At 37.4% G+C, this 10,326-nt stretch overlaps 1 protein-coding gene across 1 annotated transcript in view; it reads left to right on the top strand.

Moving 5' to 3' along the window:
• The first annotated feature begins 499 nt into the window (after positions 1-499).
• Positions 500-10,326, top strand: part of PPP4R4 (protein phosphatase 4 regulatory subunit 4) — a 649,956-nt gene continuing 640,129 nt past the window's right edge. The window contains exon 1 of the mRNA XM_053697518.1: positions 500-573. The gene's annotated coding sequence lies outside the window, so the exon portion shown is untranslated. The remainder of the gene's footprint in view (positions 574-10,326) is intronic.

The following is a 10,326-nucleotide window of genomic DNA, read 5'->3' as shown; positions in this document are numbered from 1 at the left end:
AATCAGTAACTAATGAATTCCACTTGCTTAATAGTTGCCCTCATCTAACTCCACACTAACATAATTCCCACCTTTGCAGTCCCCACCTCCTGTTTCTCACCCTCCTACCCATTTAGATTGTAAGTTCCCACTGGAACAGGGCTTCCAATTCCCCCTGTATTTGTTTGTTACATTTTGTCTGGCATCTCATATTGTACTGTCCTTTTATCTTTGTTACCCATGGACAGCACTGTGGAACCTGTTGGCGCTTTATAAATAAATAATAATAATTAAATAAAAAAAAAAAAAAAAAAAAAAAAAAAAAAGGTGTTTCATGTCCCTTTAAATGTGAATTATAGAATTAATTTTTAATGGAGCAGCAGAGGATTTTCTATATTTTTTCTGATATAAAATAAAGCCCTTGTACAATATCAGATATATATAATAAAATACATTTTAGTAGCATAAATAAAACCCATCAATTTACAGATCTGTATGTAATATTTATTTTATTTTTCAGACACCTGAAGAATTAGAAAGACTGACGGTCGATGAAGGACTTAATGATATTGACAGGGCCGTTTATTTGCTCAGGTATTTTTGCTATGTAAATATGTTTATGCACAAATGAAAAACTGCATTTTAACTTTAGAGATTAAGGGGCCGATTTATCACAGCCCAAATTGGTCCTAATGTAACTGTTTCCGTGTGAGTCTTCAGGCTCGCCGGAAACAGGAATTAAGAAGCAGCGGTCTTAAGACCACTGCTCCTTAACTCATACGCCTCCCCTGAGGCGGCGGACAGCAATCCGCCCGATTGTGTACGATCGGGTTGATTGACACCCCCGCAAATCTGCAGGAGGCGGGATTGCACAAGCAGTTCACCAGAACTGACTTGTGCAATGTTTTATGGCTTCAGACATTGATAAATCGGCCCCTAAGAATCTGTTGTTAAAAGGAAATAGACACTGTGATTAGTTAGATCTTGTAATTTTTGTATTAGTGTGTCTTGCTACATGATTCTTTTCTGACAAACAGGTTAAACACATAGCTAAAATCTCACATGGTAGTTTCGACTCATTGCGGTTCCTGATTGGTGAATTATTTATCAGCGGTTTATGCAGGTAGCTTCCAATCACAATCCAGAGGTACAATGTGTTTGGGACCCTTAACATTACTTAAAGTGATGGTAAATTTGTTAAGAATGATGCAATGAAAAATATATTAGCGTACAAGCAAAAACGCATATTTTGAAAAAAAAAAGCATATAAATGTTATAATACTTGATTTATAATCCTACTTGTTATCTTCTGTTCTTCCGCCCCCCCTTCATTTCCTCTTTTGGCTGGGCTGTGACATAGAGAGCAGTCCCACCCATTCTCTACATAGGCTTCCTAAAGGCTTTCAAAGGGCTAGACTTCAAGAGTGTCATATGACACACACACTGATTGGATGTTCATTGGAATTATCATTAAAAAAAAAAGAGTTCATCCCAATGGGCCAGCATAACATTGTAATAGAAGCATTCCTATAGGCATGGATCTAACCCTTTTCACAGATTATAAAAAATAAAAAAAAGGTACACATATACTTTTTTAACAGCAAAGATTACATATATGGCACTTGATTAGCTAAAGTTTACCATCACTGTAAGCTATGGGGGTTAATCAGTTTAAGAATTAAAAGCATAGTAGGCCTTACTAAAGGCATGAATTGAACCCTTTTCACAGAGAAAAAAAAATTAATAAAAAAGGTACATGTAAACATTGATGCAAAATTTGCATTCATGCAGTTTTTTCAGTAATTAAAAAATAAATATATATATATATATGGCTTGCTATTTTAAAGGTCTAATGATTTTTTTGTTTGATTATATCCCTTCAATAAATGTTATAATATAGTGATTGGCCACTGCTTTGGCTGGTATCATATGAAGCACTCTTGATAGATTGTTCTTGAATTGGATAATTTATGTGATATTTTTATAGTGCAGAATAAAGAGTAACTGAGAAATATAAACATTCTGAGTACCTCTTAACTCAGCCTTGCATTGTTTTTTTAACATTTTATAACTAGTAAAAAGTGACTTACGAGATAATTTCTGATGCAATCATGATGTTATTGAACAAATGTAATTTGAGGAAAAATAAACTGTGAAGTATTTGTATTATAGGCAATATTATTATTATAGATTTATTTTACACACACTTTCCCTCTCTCACACACACACACACACACACACACACACACACACTCTTTCTCTATCTTTCACACACATACAGACACACATGCACACTCTCTCTCTCTCTCTCTCTCTCTCTCTCTTTCGTACACACATACACCCCCCCCCCACACACACACTCTCTCTCTCTCTCTCTCTCTCTCTCTCTCTCTCCCACACATACACTCTCTCTCTCTTACACACAAACATACACACACTCTCTCTCTCTCTCTCTCTCTCTCTCACACACACACAGACACACATACTTACACACGCACACATACTCATACATATATATACCCACACAGACACACATACACATAGACATGTATACACACGCACTCATATATAATTTATGTATGGCTTGCACTCAGAGTAAACAAGCAGCAAATCCCCCAATACAAACAGAGGTAGTTTTCCCCAGAGAAGACTGTTTACAAAATCCACTAGTGATTAACCACAAATATATAAAAAGTATATACTGTATGTAGCTAAAACTCACATTCAAAAAGAACAAACAGCTACTGTAACACTAAAAAAATAAAGTGTAGGATTAGTTACAGCTATTGGCCAAGAGATTATAAGCCTAAAATCCTCCACAATTGTTCTCCAGTACTTGTGTCTTAATTTCAACCTTTCATGATGGCTGTTAATAAATACCGGCACCTGTTAGTTTAGCTCTGGCTAAAAACAGACTCCTTAGTTAGAAAGCTTATGCAAAACATGGAAATAAATTTCACTCACAGAGTGGACTGGGAAGTGCACATCTGATATTGTGTAGACTGTAAGCTCTTCGGAGCAGCGCCCTTTTTATTTTGTAGTCTGTTATGTGTAGTCTGTTATGTTTTTGTATCTTATCACAAACCCTTGTCATTGAACCCCTTCGTCTCTTTACCCAGCACTACGGAATGTTGCGGCGCTATACAAGTAAATGATAATAACAATAATAATATTCTGGGCTGCACTCTGTCATGTGACCACATGGTGACACTGGCTCCTCCCTCATTTTGTCAGTCGGCTATCTTTGTAAACTAGCCAGTCAGGTTGTGCAGTGTTAGTAAAAGCATTTCATACAAAGGTTGCGAAGAGAAAAAAAAATGACAGAGTGCCACAGAGGTACGGCATGACTCCAAATTCTAGAACTAGTATCCATGTACATTTGGACAATTAGGAAGCAGACGGCTGCCGGTGGCGTTTGGCTATTTTCAATGAACTTTGCATCTGGCATATATATATATATATATATATATATATATATTATAGAGCACAAGTGTTGATAAAAGAAACAAACCCCCCCCCCCACAAAACACAACATTCACTACTGGGAATTTATATATAGAGCAACAACTCTGTAGCAATTTATCATATCATTTGAGCAGTGGAAGAGTTTGTTTATATTAGTCAATTTATAACAATTTTTTTCTGATATTTTTTGTTATATTGTCTTCACGTTGTGTATTTATACTGTGTTAATCCCTTCAAGGCTTTAGCAGTTTTTAGCTTCTTGTCTCTGGGTTTGTTACAGTTTGGATTTGCAGGGGAAGTGTTAAACACTCAAATCTGCTGTTGCATAGGAACCGCAATCCATTTTACATTTTTAGACACATTGTACAAAAGCAGTGAACAAAATGATACCGGAACTCCCCTAGTTTACACGTAATAAAAAATCCTGAAATTGAGATTCATTCTTATAAACACTCTTCAATAATTATAAGGAAATATTTAAGTGAATCAAGTTTTTCCACTTTAAGAAAGCCACTTTATTGTCCTTCATTTTCCCCATAGAATTATTTATTTAAATATTGCAATGCAGAATATGTGCTACACAGTTTGGTTTGTTGCTATATCTGGTGTTAAAAAGGGACAGCAAAGGGACATGAACGTCACAATTTAAGCTTTTGTGGTTTATTTCCTTTATCAATTTTCCTTTATTCTTTTGTTATTACTGTTAAAAATACAGTCAATATAAAAGCAACAGTTTCAATAATAAAGTGCTCTAACACATTAGAGCATTTTCTTTTTGTATTGTTATATCCCTTTAAGCACGTCTTGCATTTGTGTAAACATTGCCTCACACTCTGGCTTTTCAAAAAGGAAATTCTATGGGGGCCTATTTATTATGGTGCGAGTGGACATGATCCGATATAGCGGATCATGTCCGCTGCACATCAATAAATGCTGACAACATACGCTGTCGGAATTTATCATTGCACCTACAGTTCTTGTGAACTGCTGGTGCAATGCCACCCCCTACAGATTTGCAGCCAATAGGCCGCTAGCAGGGGGTGTCAATCAACCCGATCGTATTCGATCGGGTTCATTTCTGACGATTTCTCAGAGCAGGTGGACAGGTTATGGAGCAGCGGGGCATCAAGCTCCGTAAGGAGCTTGATAAATATGCCCCTATTACTTTTCTGTCCCATTGAAGGACCATTAAATACAGTAGAATTGCATAATGAACAAAATGCATAATACAATTCTGACAAAATGTAAAGCTAGTTCCATTTTCCTTCCCTCTCGCATCATGTGACAAGCATCAGCCAATCACAAAATGCATATACGTATATACTGTGAATTCTTGCGCATGCTCAGTAGGAACTGGTACTGGAGAAAGTGTGTGTTTAAAAAGATTGTACACAATTGTATAATAGAAAAGAAATGGAAAGTTGTATAAAATTGTGGGCGTTATCTGAATCATGAAAGTTTAATTTTGACTTTAGTGTTCCTTTAATGGAACAAATGACTCTTTGCATGTTCAGTGTAATAAGCTTGTTTATGGCAATTCATCCATGTGAATAGGATCACTTTCTTTTAATTGTCTGAAGCTAAATGCAAATCAGTGCCTGGAATGGATCCCATTACACTTATACAACCATGAAACCTTTACTTAGGCGGTTTCAGATAAAAATAATTTCTTTAGTGTTCATGCAATACCAATATTTACGTTCTTTTCAATGTCAGATAGCGGTTAGCATATTCTCTGTATATCTAAGAGTAATCACAGCTCCTGCAGGCAGATAATATTACACATGATTTTATTTAAGTTGGAACAATTAAAGTAATTTACATTCTAGAAATGTACTTGTCATCCTGTGTCCTGACTTTTCCATATCACTGACATAGCACAATAATAGCACAAAACAAACTGGTCGGCTGAATAAAAAAAGTTTAAAGGGACATAATGGTGCAAAAAATACTCTAATGCAAGGGTTGACTAATCTGTATAAACATTTTTAGCCAGTAAGAATATTTAGTAGCCAGACATACTTTAGGAGCCAGTTAGGGGTATAGATCTATAGAGAATAACCCAAAAAGTTAGGAGACAGGGGTAAAATTCTAGGAGCCAGTGACTCTCAGGCTCCTGGGTTTGTCGATACCTGCTCTAATGTGTTAAAGCATTTTATTTTTGCATAGTTGCTTGCAATTGTGTTTAATCCATGTTTAGGGGTCGTCCTCTGCACAAAACCCAGATAGCAGAGGACAACAATAAATCTTTCTCCTTGGGGGTCCCCTTTTCGGTCAGGATCCTGGAGATCCCCCCACACTGCAGGTAGGAAGGAAACTGCAGTTTTCTTCTGAACCACCTGATGAAGATTGGACACCCTGTGACATCACCTCATTTGGGTGTAGTGATGTTACAGGCAACCAGGAACTCCCTGCTGATCCAGGAAATTGGGTTGGGCGTTATTATAGACACCCTAACTCCCCCTCTGATTTAATTAGAGGCGTATGAGACCCCCATGTGAAAGAGGGGGTTTCTTTTTTTAAATGAGGGGGTCACACTCCCTCTATTATTTTCAGGTTATCACAGTGATAATGTTTATCACTCTGCCCCAAGTGAATACCGAGTATTGTTTAGTGAAGGGGAGGGGCACTCCTAGAGTCCCTATTCCCCATAAAACACAGAGGGGCATGAGACCCCAGTTTGGAAAGAAGTAATTCTTTGTTATCTATATGGGGGTCTCATAACTCTGTGATTAGTAAGTGATTGCCAGAAAAATGGGTATCACTTACCTAATGTATTTACTGTATGGGGGCAGCGGCTCCATATTCCCTAAAGACAGCATACAAAATATACACTCAATGCCTGGCACCTGAAAGAGGTTATTACCCTTTAGGTAGCAGATGACTGCCATATACATTGCAATCATCTGTTTACTTGTCTCTTACACTGCTCTGGGCTTTAAAAGGCACTCTAGTACCCCAAAACAAGCAATACAATAGGACAGGTAACATCTGAAGTAACAGTCACATGCACAGATGGCAATGGTGATAATCTGACAGAACTATAGGTTGTGGGGCATCTCCTGTGTTGCCCCCCACAATACATAGTCAAACTAGAGAACCTTTATTTGAATGCACCATACATGCTTTTCCAAATGAGTGGTCCTGTGCCTGTCCTTCTGCCAGTAGAATGTCATAACAGTGACAAAAATCCAAAATCATTTGGTTTATATTGGGGGTTCTTGGGATTTTTAATAGGCCTTTATAAACCCCTCATCATAGAAATATATTGAGGACAAAAACCTCAAATCATTAGTTCTATATTGGGGGTTCTTGTGATTTTTTAGAGGCCTTTATTAAACCCTCATTATAGAAATATATTGAGGACCCACAACTGAAATATGGTGTTTCATGTCCTTGTAGCTATCAAGTGATCAGCATAGTAGTACTGATCACCTGGCATCAATCTCTAGACTCACTTTGTTGTGTTGTTGATGTTAGGGCTAAAACATCCCTGTTTCTCTAAACTAAAAATAATTACAGGAATCACACTACATGAGAGACCTTTTAAATAGATTTTGTGAAATTCTTTATTGGATGATTTCTGGTACAAGCATTTTACGTTTGGTATTTTTTAAATATTTTTGCTACGCTTTGTGAGTTTTAACAGGTGTAGGAACAGGCATACCTTGTAACCATGGGTTAAACCACCTCTCTGGGACATCAGCATTTTGTAGTCTTGCGGGATTTCATGGTTAGTGTTTGTAATAAATTTCATTGATTACATTTCAGATGCTACAATAGGAAAGTGATGGGGGGGTTCCTTTTTTTTTTAGCATTTTGCACAGTACACTAATTTAATCATCTGTAACCCAATGGCAAATAGACACATCATTACAAATTTATACAATGATTAACACTATATAAGACTAATTTCCCTGCCTCATTTTCAGCATTGTTGGTGAATTTGTATGTATATAATTAACTCATTCATTTTTAAAATACATTAAAGGGACAGTCTAGTCAAAATTAAACTTTCATGATTCAGATAGGGCATTTCCAATGTAAACAACTTTCCAATTTATTTTTATCATCAAATGTGCTTTGTTATCTTGGTATTCTTTGTTGAAAGTAGGGCTGGGCGATATACAGCGGATGAGGTTTTAAACCGCGATTAACCCCTGCGATTTAAAAACCGCGAGAGTCTGTGTTTTTTTGAAAAAAAAATTCAACTTTCCCACAGTCAGTGCAGGGCCATTGAGGGGAGCGCATCTGGAATATATGATCGCAGCTATAATAATTTAGGTCTATAATATAGCCTGAATGTTTTGTGTTCTTTATTTATAAGCAGTCATAGTTTTTGTTACATATTATTGCTAACAATATATTCCTTATTTTGAAGCGGGTTCTCGCTAGGGTAGGCGTGACTGAGCTCCAGCTAACGCCACTTTTCCTGCGTTCTCACGCATTTTGTTCTCTGCTGCTCCCCCTCCACACGTGGCGGGGCTCTGGGATACCCGGGCATCAAGAATTGGTGAAACCGGGGGTTGCGGAATCGTCTGTGGTGCAAATAACGCTGGATCTACAGAGGAGCCGTAAAGGAAGATCACTGTTGGGTTTCCTCGTGTGTTAGGGGACACGCATTTGTATTATGGCTATCGATCCGGTACTTATTAAACCTTTGTAGTGTAGAATAGATGGCTAATAAAGGGGATCCATACCTTGGCCATGCCCAGACAGCCGTTTGTGGCCGGTTAACGTGTATGATAGGCTTTGGCCCCCAGGATCGGCATAGTAGGGCTGCAGTCCCCATAAAGTGCGAGACTTACCGATGCCCTCATGGATTGTGACCCTCCCGGACCTTGTATTTCTGGCACGGTGAATCTGTTTCACTAATGTGTTACAGGTATTAACCGGCTGGAGGTCCGGTGGGACACAGCTCGACGTGGCAGGAAGAGGTTTGGCTACTGCTGGGTGAGGCACCGATCACACTTCACCCCAGGTGTGACCCGCAGTGTCTACATGTCCTTTGGTTTTTTGCCTAATGTTGAGGAATACCCATATTAAACCTTCCATAAGTCAATCTTTAATTAATTCACTCTCTGATAGTCTCTCTAAAAATGATCAGAAACGTCTAACCAAGAAATAAATGCGGTTCTTTAAAATACTGTTTTAAATGTGGATATATATATATATATATATATATATATATATATATACACACACACATGTTTTGTATTTGTATGGACATTGAGAAATATGTACATTAAGTTTCTTTAGTTCTAAATATTTTTTTTATTTTTTTTTATTTTTTTTTAATTTTCAAAAGAGCTTTATTTAGGTAAAATTAACATACATAGTATAGATTAAATGTGAACATCATTCATAAAAGCTGTTACAATATAGTGCTTTATCACATAAATCCGTTCTGAAAAGAAAGGTGTGAAATTTACTCTTGTACATTCACTGAGACATTTAGATACACCTTTTAGATTTGTTGCGTGTCTTAGTTGATCCCAGTTTTCTAACTATGCGGACCACTCTTGGGTCCATAACAGATACATATGAATAGTATTGGGCATATATAAAATAGAATAAACATACACTTCATGCAGTGGGTGAGCAAAACATCCAACAAGAGTAATACAGTATTGTGTTTCACCATAATTAAACAGCATGCTATCTTTTCCAGAACATACATCTTATCCCATAACTTTAGCGCTTTAAAGTAGTCTCTGCACATCAGTGTTTTCCGCATGTAGCCCAAATTTTTGTAGTGTAGATCTCTAATAAATCACTTGTGTATCTAATTGGGTTTGTATAAAAATGTTAAATTAATTTGATAGGGAGAAGGCAAAGGGAAAAGTACTAAGGTAATAAAATGGCTAATGGTCGGGTATTCTGGGGTCAGTGTTATGAGGCATGGGGAGAGGAAAAGAGCACCATAATTTTTTATTTTATGTTTCATCTTGGGGCTCTTCTAAATGATATTGGTTATAGTATGGCAATCTGCCCACAAGACATCAACAGCTGGGGGATATATGATATTTAAGTGTAGTTGTCTCTGTTAAGACTAAGCAGCGGTCTGTATAATTAATCTTTAATTCCGCCGTTACAAGGAGTACCTCTCTCAGCAATTCTCTATAGTATTGGGACAAGTAATAATCTTTTACATGCGCTCTCTAAAATGTAAAGTTTCTGACGGCCATGTATACAGTTATGTAACATCCTATAAATAACTTCCCTTCAATATAATAACGTGAGATAGAACAGTAAGAAAAGGTAGAGATATGCATATATGAACTGAGGGTTGAGATCTATCTGGATAAAGCTGGTTACCATACCTGATGTCATGCAATTATTCAACATTCTAAAGCAGACCTCAATTCCTTGAAGTATGTAAAGGAGGCACAGAGCCCCAACGGGAGCATCTGGCTACATCCAAAAGTATCACAATGAAAAACAGCCCCCCCCAAAACTAGATAATATTATTAACAGAAAATGGCGAGTACACGCATTCCAGTCCGCTGCCCTGCATAATTAGTCTTTTAAGTGAAAAGAGAACTCGGGTCAGTCCTGTTACGAGGAAAGTAAGGCAGGGTACTCATAAGCAGTATGCGGTCATCAGATCCAAGTGTTACCCTTTGTCTATGTGAAGAGCATTTTCACCCTCTCGGGTACTAGGTTTAGTACTTTTTAATATATTTTGTTGCCTTTTGCCTGAAGGCCATAGTGGGAGATGAAGCGGTAGCTCAATGTGACTCCACACAGATTCAGTAAACAAAGGAGGCTGATTATAAGTGTCTTTCCGAAATGTTCCTGCTATATCTTGCTCCGGTGGTTTCTGGAACTCTCTCTGGTCTTTAGTCCCGGTATGTTTTGGAAGGCACATATTCAATAGGA

This window comes from Bombina bombina, chromosome 1 (genome assembly GCF_027579735.1).
Source record: "Bombina bombina isolate aBomBom1 chromosome 1, aBomBom1.pri, whole genome shotgun sequence".
Taxonomy (NCBI): domain Eukaryota; kingdom Metazoa; phylum Chordata; class Amphibia; order Anura; family Bombinatoridae; genus Bombina; species Bombina bombina.
The sequence above is the reverse complement of the archived record's forward strand: the minus strand, read 5'-3'. Positions and strand labels throughout refer to the sequence as shown.